This window comes from Rissa tridactyla, chromosome 11 (assembly GCF_028500815.1).
Source record: "Rissa tridactyla isolate bRisTri1 chromosome 11, bRisTri1.patW.cur.20221130, whole genome shotgun sequence".
In the NCBI taxonomy this organism is placed as follows: domain Eukaryota; kingdom Metazoa; phylum Chordata; class Aves; order Charadriiformes; family Laridae; genus Rissa; species Rissa tridactyla.
The window spans coordinates 14,088,662-14,099,536 of NC_071476.1; positions in this window are offsets into that span (position 1 = coordinate 14,088,662).

Sequence of the window (10,875 nt, forward strand, 5' to 3'; positions counted from 1 at the left end):
TGATACATAACTGTTACAATAAGTGATGTAATATATGTAGCATTAAATACAAAAAAGTCATAATAAAAGAATGTACAGGAAAATAGATTTTATTGAGTAAACTTACTACATTTCATTTTTACTGTAGCAATATATTTGTAGGAACAATACGTAAGGGCTTTAAATACAAGATGTCCATTTTGCAGGTATCGTGCTCCCTTTAAAAAAATTCTAGTCAGTGTCATTACTGCTGATTCTTAGAATAAAATTTCAGATAAAGATTTTTCAAAGAGATGGGAAGACTGGTGAATATTAGCAAGCATCAATTAAAAAACCTTAATATATGTATTGAATGAATTTTAAAACAATGTTACATGAGCCTACAGAGAAACAGCTACTGAGAGTCAAATTTCATAGGCAATGTTTTCTAAACTCTTTCTCAATAAATGAAGAAGTTGATATTCTCTATCTACAAAAGGAAATAGTCAATGTTTTATTTAGAGAATATTTTTTTTTTTAAACAATGCTTCATTGTCTAACATTTAGTCCTGTCTAAACTTGATAAGTTATCTGATTGAAGGTTATTAAAAGGGGATGTTTCATCTTCTGGTATCATGTGTAGATATATGTATAGAAAAAAATAAACTATGGCTCTTTAACTTCTGTGTACTTGTTTATCTTGTTATTTTTGGCGTTAAACTAGTGTGTTCATTTAGGGCATTTTATCTTCCTAGCAATTCATAGCTACCTTTTGGTCTGCATTTTGCACATTAGATGTGAGTATTACTTAACTAGTCTGCTTTTTGCTATGCAATGATTGCATTATATCACCTCTTAGTTAGTCTATGCCAATAGTATTATACTGTATAAACTTGATTGCACAGTTTATCAAAGACAAAGTATTCTCTATGTAGCTTTTTTACAATGCTTTGCTAAACCATGTAATAATAGTAAGTCTTCCTTGAAAATAATGATACACTCTTATAGAGGACAGTTTCTGTTTACTCCTTGGATAATTTTAAAAAGATGACATTGAATGTTTATTGCACCTCAGTGCAGTGATGTGGCAATAAAACCTAAATCTAATAGAGATTGTTTATGGCAGAAGCATGTATTGCTTTACAGAGTTTAGCAAAAGCTCTTTATTTTATGTCAGACTGTAATTCTATTATAATAATAAAGCTAAAAATGTTCAATAATGAAAGTGAATGTTTTACTTTGGTTTTCTTTAGTTACTGCTTTTTATGACACATTGCTTGATAAACTGCTATTCATTCAAAAACTTAGTTTCTGTGGATTTGGTAATGAATGCAGTTTTAATAGAAGTAATTTTTTGGCCAGTGTTTTCCAGGGACAAATATAACAACAGGAATGTTTCTGAAATCTGATTCGATATTCAAAAAAGACAGTTCAGTCTGTGCAATGTACACACAGTAAGGCAATTAACCGAATCAGGTGAACAATTGTTAAGGCTTGGTACCACAACAATGATTATGATATAGATTAGGCACAGAATAAAATGCATTGTCTCCCAGATAAAATGGCAGATAAACCAAAGAGTGAGAATAAAAATGCAGGTATTTGTTATAATTTTCACTGTTTAAATAAACGCACAGATCTAAGAAAGACTGTTAGAAGAGAACCTCAGGCTGTATAAAATAACATTATTTCAGTTATTTAATGAGTTGTGGGGACAGCATTCAAACAAGCATATATACAGCTTGGAATTTTTTCCCACACAGAAAAATGCAGAGAGAGAAAAAGTCATTCCGATGCATTCAGCCCCCAAATTTTCTTAGAAAAGTTCTGGAAAGCAAGGCTCATGCTCTTAAGTAGGGGGAGACAACCAATTGCAGACATACAGTTTTAGAGGATCCAAAGCAGGAAAGGCTGATATAAGTGTATATAAATATATAACAATATTCATAATGTTCTTAAGCACGAGCCCTACAGAAGAATTCTTCAAAATGGAAGGAAAGATTGTATTAATACAGACACAGATTCTATTGACTTCTTTTTCTTTCCTCTGTTTTGAGTGAGAATAATGCAGTCTGAATCCCTGTTCCTTGCCTCCTACTACTAACTCCACAGAGATGAATCCCTATGGAAACCCACACAGGATTTTCTGGAGGAGCATGGTAAAGAAAGTGGCGAGTGACACTGTTTGAACGCCCACCTCCCGTGTTCTCATGCCAGATGCAGAGCATACATGGGGATTCTCACGTCTCCTTTGTCACTGCTCAGACACTTTTAGGCAGAACTTTACTTGAATAAAATGAGTGAAAAATGTCTAGATGCAACAGGATTTGACTCAGAGAAAAATATATAGCACTATTCAGCTTCAAAGAGTGGGAGAACAGCCTCAGATGACAGATTCATGGTCACCAGACAGTCCAGCATGACAACCTGACAGGGAATTGCTGTGTTTGCTCTGATATTCCACCAGTAAGGCAAACTTCTCCAGTTTTTTTGGGTCATCCCTAGAAGCTACTGCAGGACTTTCTTAATGACCAGGACCTTTTTTTTTTTTTTACACCACCAATGACTTCTTAATGATATTTTTTCTCTTGGAATGACTATGTGAGACCTGAAAAAACTTATTTCCTTTTCTCTCTCTGTCTCCTTTTTTTCACCAATATGGTAAATAATAAAAGCTTATGAAACACCCTAATGGCTAGAAAATGGGGCACACGTGGTTCAGGGAGCAAATAATAAGATAACCTCTTTCAGACTGTTCTTTGTATCAGAATGACCGTCCAAATAAATTAGTGTGACTGGAGAAAGTCAAACTTCTTAGATGCTGTAAAAATTTCAGTCATACTTTAAAAGATGAAAACTCAAGATCTCCTCAGACTTTCTATAGCAGATCTACAGAAGAAAAAAAAAAAGATCCTCCTGCTATGCATAAACACGACATAGCTTAAATAAAAATGTGTTTGCAGCCTTAGCACACGAATTTTGCAAGTGAAGTGTATTATCAGCTTGTCAAGCTGTTGCTGTCATGTTACATCTGATTACAGACTACGTCAAATACAACAAGAGAGGTAAAAGCCTTGAAAGGACGTGTTTCTATAAGCTCGCTCACTCTGGCTATAGGCCCATCCAAACAGGCAGGATGATTTCACAGCTGCTGATAAACTTATTTGATTAAACTGCTTTAGGGCATCTGAAGATGCTCCAAGTAGATTTTGCCCTTGCAGCACAGCTGTTACACACATTTCACCCAAAGACTAGAGACATTTCCCGTCAAAAACCCACAGAGAGATCAACCACCAAAGGGCACTGCTTTTCTGAACGTGCTGTCAAGGAAGGAAAGATGTATTTGCTGAACCCTTTCTCCAGTCAAGACCATTTGAATGCAAACAGATATGATGAATTTCTTACCAAATATCCTCATATATGAAGTGTTCAATTAACCTCAAGTTGTACAAGCTTAAGGATCTGAACCAGGCCTAATATGTTAAATTTGTTTAGAAGTGGTTTGCTAACGGCTGCCCAGAACGCGCTATCTTTGCTACACGATAGTTTTATATGTATGCATCATCTGCTTAATACTAGGTGACTAAAGTGCCTCATAGGAAAAGACATAATTTAGCTGCTACAGGATTAACGCAAATTCTTTAAACAACCCCACATACTTAGAGCTCCTATTCCAGTACTGCCCATAGCAGCACAACCACGCTTCTAAACAAGTAGTTTGTAAGCCTCTAGGATTGCTCTCCATTGTAGTGAAAAATCTACTGCAAGGGTATGAAAAAATGCAGAAAAAAAACCAGAAGAAAATCTTTTATGATCATCTAAAGCCAAAAATAAAATGCAGTAAAGCCACAACAGAAAGATCTTTCTCTTAAAATACATTACTTTTTTATGCAATACCTTACAAACCAGAAAAGTGGATTTCAGCCAAGAATCTTTTAAATTAATTCACCTTTTAAATAAGAGAAAAAGCCAACAAAAGCCACGGTTAAAATCTCTGCCAATTGTTAGGACTTGCTGTAAGGACAAAAATTTTAGAAGGAAAAATAGCATTTTTCAATTAAACATAATCAACTAAATTAAGAGGCCATCTCCTTTTTTTGGATGAAATTGTTAATTTCAATAGCTTCAGGAGACATTTCAGACAGGGTTTTTGCTTTGATTTTGTTTTTTCTACAAGAACCCATGAAATTCCAACTTCATTTTTCATCTTTTTCCTGTCTGAGGGGCTATGGCAGGCATGAAGAGGTGAGGGACACAGTTCTCAGACGGAATGGTGCATATCTCAGGAAATAACAGCGTGGGAGTCTTAGATTGAACATTAGTTTTAATATGGCAATGTGAAATATTTTTGTAACAACACATAATGCTCAGCTAAGCGTCATGGATGCAACACAATAATATGCAAATTAGCATAAAACTTTGTGGGCTCGATAGGATTTTGTTTATTCATTTATGTGAGACAGCTAATCAAACTTTGAAGAAAATTGCTACATACAGATATTCAGAAGATGATACCTACTGTCAATCAGCCTGCTGATTTCTGCACATTTGTATCATCTCATGCCTAGCTTGCCTCACCAGTGCTTGGATTTGTAAGGAACAGGCTAATTTAGACCAAGCGCAATGGGGCCTTGGGTTGTTAGGGCCTTTACCAGCTTGTCTGTGACTACCTTCACTCCTAACTATCTTTTCTGTGGGAAGGTGAAGAAAACGTAAATAAAGTAACTAGAGCAACACATCCCATTTCAACAGTTTAAAGGGACACAGTGTGTATTACGAGAATAAATATGTGTACTGATAAAATGATTAGCTGGCTGCAAAGCCAGAATTTTCACACCTGAATGCACTTCTTTTGTATCCATATGTAATCTCTTCCCCCAAAGGACAGCCAGATTCCCAGAGAAGGTGAATCTTTTTGGAGTTCCGTGTGTGTGATGGTGTGCTTCACCTCCAACCCAACCTTTATGTCCTGTAACCCTGCTCAAGTGATAACCACCCATGGTAGTTATAATTGGTGCAGCTAGTCGTGATGGCTGCACCCAGCTCAACATGGGTTTGGGGAGACAGATAACACCATAATAGCCAAGGGCTAACTTGAGCAATGCACCCACCTAACCACAATACTGGTACTGTGGTCAATTTGCAAATATGACTATATTGATACGATATGACTACATCTTACCCCCATAAATAGTGAACAGCTCAAGAGCCCTTTGAGCTCTCCTGCACAGCAGCAGGCTGCACACCAGGAGCTCCCCTTCAATAGGGACACCTCTCAAGGTTACTTCTCAAGATTTGGTGATTCATTGCCCCAACAGATCCTTGGTAAGTGACTAACAGCACGCTAAACTTTGAAATCTTAGCTAAGTGATATAAGGGATTGATTGCGTACATATAACCTTTTAGACATAAACGATTGACCAAGACTAGCACTAGGACTGGATCCTGCTGCACCCAGAGTCCTCTCTGAAAAGGAGTTTAGAAAGCAAGGGGGCCCTCTCTGAACCTCGTGACTCAATAGGAGGGTCTCCCTGACGGTCCTGTCTGACCCTGTCCCCTGTGCAGTAAATAACCAAGTGTGCCTGGCCACTGAATCTTGTTAAAACACCATCGCATTTACTATCAAACTTTGTTAAATCCTTTTTGTATATCAATAAGTGTGTCGCTGCTTCTCTCTAAGAGTGAGGTGCATCCCTCCTTCTGCAAAAGCATGATACTTCCAGAGGATCCCGGCCATGATTTTACCAGCAGCTTTCTAAGAACACGTGGGAGTTGTATTCTGGTCATTGAAGTACTGGATCTCAATGGTTATGTTCATTTGTAAGTGACCCTAGGCCTTCTTTTCCAACAAAGGTGGCAGGGCTGAAAACATCCACTTCCATTTCACAGTTTTTGAATGGAAAGAATTTTTGCTTGCAACTTCCAGAAAGTATAAACATTGAGAAAATTAATTTTAAGAACACTGAGACAGAAGACAAAGATCATTATGGATAATATAAAGAACTGGTAAACCAGAAAGTTCATTTTCAGATGTTTATCACAGCTTTAGTCCTGATGATTAACCACCCATCATCCATCCCCCCCATCCCCAGAGAGCATTGGCCTTCTCCTAGCAAGTGAGTTAATAAAACAACAAAAAACCTTTCAAGTGGATACAATCAAAATTAAACGAGTCCCTGTTGCTTTTGAAAACCTCACCCAATATTTCTAGCCATGCGTAGAATGACTTTTAAAAGCATACTAGTGATACTAAAAATAATTATAACAGAAAGCAAGAAAGAGATCACTAGATTCTGCAGTAAGTTCTGCTAACAAAACTTGCTGAGTCTAGATTTTGCCAGAGCATGAGACTAAAAATCTTATTCTTGCAGACACATGAATGGTGCCATAAATACTTAGGTGGTAAGCCACACAAACATGGGTTTCAAGTCTTTGAAAGAGAAAACTAATTCCTTGTTACATTCACGCTGCTGCAAAAGATTTTCTTACTTATGTAACAGCTTGAGAGTTTTATTAAGGATTGTCATAGACCTGCATGGAGCTATTTATCAGACAAATTACAGACACAGGTTAATTATTATCTTCCTGTATGAAGCCCTAGTGATGGCAGTAGAAATAACAGTTAGAAGTTCAAGTAACTAAATTCTGTGAAGTATTTCCATGACACTATTCTAGAACTAACATAATTTATCTGTCAACGCAACTTTTTTCCCTAAATATCATGCTTGGTTAATTGCAAAGTAAAAGATACAAAAAGCAAGAATAATAATTTTGTTACAGCCTTAGGTTCAAAGGGAATAAGCACGCTTCAAGAAATATGACCATACACCTAAAGAAAAGCAGTTTTATCTGGCTACTGCAAGAAGTAAATGGAAAGAAGTCTATAAATAAACATGATTCATTTATTTATAAATGTCTAGAGATAAGAAATAATAATAATTCTCTGGTGTAGCACAAGCTGACATATTTATTACTAAACATAGTGTACTTAACAACAAGAGTTGTAAGACAATAGGCTGTTTTACTACTGCCTCTTAATGGGAATTACATGAATAATGAGTCTCAGGAGGCACTTACCAGTGATAAAGGTAAATATTGGCTCTAAAAAATGTCAGGCAAGCTATTATACCTCTGTATTGCAAGCAAGCTATACAGATTATTAGCTATTATTTTGTTTTATTATATCTAGTATTTAATAGCTGTGAATGCACATTTAAAAGATAAAAAGACTGATGATATCAGAAGGTATGGTCAATGCAAATGGCAAGTAATCATCCATTTCTCTTCCCATCATAACTGTGGCTGGATGGTGTGAATCGTTAAAGTAAAGAAAACCAGCTTCAAGGTCAGCGCAGTGAAGGATCTTGAACAGAAACCAACACAGCAGAAACTGAACTGTAATGCATTATGTCCCCAAGTCCAGATAAAAAATGTCTTGTTTCTACTATTACTAGTTTCTATGTAGTAACAGAAAAGAACTTGCCCAAGATTTCAGCTCTGCTACTCGAAGCGTTACGCAAAGAGTGCCAGCACTTTACATAGTCAGAATGGACACACTGGTCTCATCATTGTACACGAATTAAAATAAGGACAAAAAGAAACTTTACCTATACAACACCAGAAGGCAAGAAGGCTGTAAATAATGGGGGAGGAGGTGACACCACAGCTGCCACTGCACAATCACCTGGTCAGGCCAGGACTTTGGCAGGAGCCAGTGCCTGCCGGAGCAGCCCGGGCAATGTACCCTGCACTGCTTGGCTTCCCCTGACCAGTCCTTGCTGCAGCCCAAACAGGTCTCCCTGCAGGAGTGACCTGACACAGAGCAGGACTGTACCTGCCACAGGTTTCTGGGGAAAATCCTAAGCCTTAGTGCGTGCCTGTCTCTGTTGTTCCCTCAGAAGGGGCATTAGGGCACCATTGAACAATAAGGCTGAAAAGAGCTCCAGGTTTGTCCTTGTCCACCATTTATTCCAAAGGGGCACCAACAGTCCTCACAGAAATCACCATTCCCTATGACTCAAATATTCTTATTAAGTGTGCATTGTATTAGTGTGATAATTTCCACAGTTAAACTAATGTGTTTCAGAAAGGCCAAGAAACCATTAACATTGGATGTACACTGAGATCCAAGAAACTACAGGTAAAAAAAAGGGCAGACCAGATCACAACCTGTTGATAATAGTAACTACTAACTCACGGTATCTGGAATTTAGGAAGCTGCTCATCCAAACATAACTTTCTGTCCACTTGTGAACAATCAAAAGAAAAATATTCACCATGGTCACACCACCATAACTGAGGTGATATAATCCAATGGTTTAACTTTCCAAGGAGCTACACTACTGAGTCTTTTCTGGGTGAATGTGGATAAGTCACTTTTTCCTATAACTGCACTGCTTCATTGGTGAAATGGTGATAATGATGCTGATCTGCTTACAAATGCTCTGAATTCATATTTCCCTCTTTAAACAAATGAAGTTTAAGAGGAAGAATTATCTTGCGGTTCACTGGGTTTGAAGGATCCACTCACTCTGCTCTCCCAGATTTCTTGTATGACCTTCAGATTCTGCTGAGAAAAAATGTCATGTATCATCTAGGTATTATTGCTATTAGCTATAACAGCAACTGCAATCTGTGGTAAGTGACTGGGACTTCTCAGCAGTGACCGTTGTACAAAGAGGTAAGAGCAGATAATTAGAAAAAAAGGAGGAAAAGATGTAAATCTCAGAGTAACGGTTATGATTACATACATTGTAAGTCTCAGCAGAGATGTTGCTATTTATAGCAAAAAGTCTAGCCCATACTAGACAATAGTATACAAGAATATTGTGACTAAGGCAGTTTTAAAAGAGATTTTTTTTAAATAAAACCAGAATACATTTTATGGAGACTTTTTTCATCCCAGCATGTTTTTAATGATAATAAAAAAAAAGATTCTTGAGACAAATTATTCTCACAGAGTTTATTAAATTCTTATCAGAAGTCTAAAATAAGTTGTAAACAACTTTGGATTGTGTACTTACAGGGTAGACGCATTCCTTGTCCTTTCAGGAGATTTCTTCATAAAGAAGAAAGTTTCCTAAATTTGAATAGCCTCTGTGGTGACTGATTCACAGCTGTAATATATTTCAAAAGAACTCTACTCATGAAGCTGTCACTTCTGATGTCCCAGAAATCACCAGCATGACTAACATTTCTTCTGCCACTCATGCCACTGCTGGCCAGTGCAGTGCAATAGGTCAAGGGGTATAGTTGTAAAGATATGCCAAGATGAGGAAAATCAATTTTGAAGCCAAAAGGCAAAACTACTGATGCAGAAGATTACTAAATACAACCAGTTGCCTTATGGCACTTGAGTCTTCCAAGGAGGACGCTGTGAGGCTGCTGTTCAGTAAATATGAAATAAGGTCTTATGGCAAGTCAGAAAAAACTAAGATTTTTTTTTTTTCCTTTGTTCCTAATTACTATTTGCTTGGGGGGGAAATGGTAAAGCGTGTATGCGTATAAAATGCATTACAAAAATTTCTATGGCTAACATTACAGAAAGAGTGCAAAACCTGCTGACCCTTAGACAAATTTGCATCAGCTCTGGGACTCTGCCAAGGGCAGAATGTCCTTGGGGAAAAATAGCTATGTCTTAAATACATATATTTAGAGCTTAAATTGTGGAATAATAAGGGGACTCTCTCAAGCCTAATGCAACAGTCCTAAACATCTAATCAAATTATTAGAATGTTGTTAATACTTATATATTTTTATGTAGTTATATTTATACACACATACGTATGAATTTTCTCCCCAACTTCAAGTGGTTCTTCTTTCTGCCATAGCTTCAATGCAAATCTGCACTTAAACCTTGTTGTCTAGTCAGCTGCTAACACAACAGGATTCACGTAGAAAATGCCATATTACGTAGTTTCCCAAGAATTATGAACAATCCTCCTAAACTTTGTGGAAATCAATGGAAAGTTTTGGGTTTGGCATCCACTTCAAACCTACTTTTTTTCTCAAAGGAGTGAAGCATATTAGAAGCTCAGGTACAACATCCCACTACTCAATGGCTGCATCATCTGCTGAAATGGCGAGTTTTGATTTATTAAATTAAATTTAAGTCAATTTATTAAGTTCTTTTCATAGACTTTAATAGTGAACAAGATCGCATAATCTGAAAACTTCCCTCAATGTATATATTAACATTTTGATAACAAAGTACAAGATCCTCTAAAAGTCATTTTTCTGATATGGTGTTTATTCTTGCCTAGTGCATTTAAATATCTCCAGTACCTGAAAACAGCGTGTTTGACTGAGTGCTCGATGCCACTGAGACACAGGCATGGCAATCGCTGTCACCAATGTACTTTCCAACCCCATTTCATCTATGCAGCTGGAGTACACCTTTGATGTGCTGTGGATGCATTTGGCTGAGAGTCAGCTGTGAGCTTCAGCACAGCTGGAGTCAATCAATCTCTGTGCTGTAACCACAATTTTAAACAAGCCAGATGTGCACCCCATGAGTGATGAACATCTCGGTAACCCCCAAAACTTCGTTCCAATTTCCCATGGAGATAAATGGTGAACTATTCAAATGTGTGAATGGCAATTATGCACCTAACCTGGAATTCTGATTCTAAAGGGATCTTTCAACTTATGATAGAGGCAAAGCTCTTCATTCTGCTTTGCTACACTTACTTGCTATATTTTCTTCCTCCTTGCTCCACAAAGTAACTGTCTTATTATATGGGCATACTTGGTTTGACGGTCGTGGGCTTTTCTACAAACCTGTTTTTCAAGCTGTGTTTACCTAGGCAGAGTCATCACTCGAACTAGAAAAATTAAGGCGGCCAAATGTGATCAGTGAGCACGTGATGGGCAGATATCCCTTCCTTAACTGCGGTTAACCACTGAAATGTGGGTGCC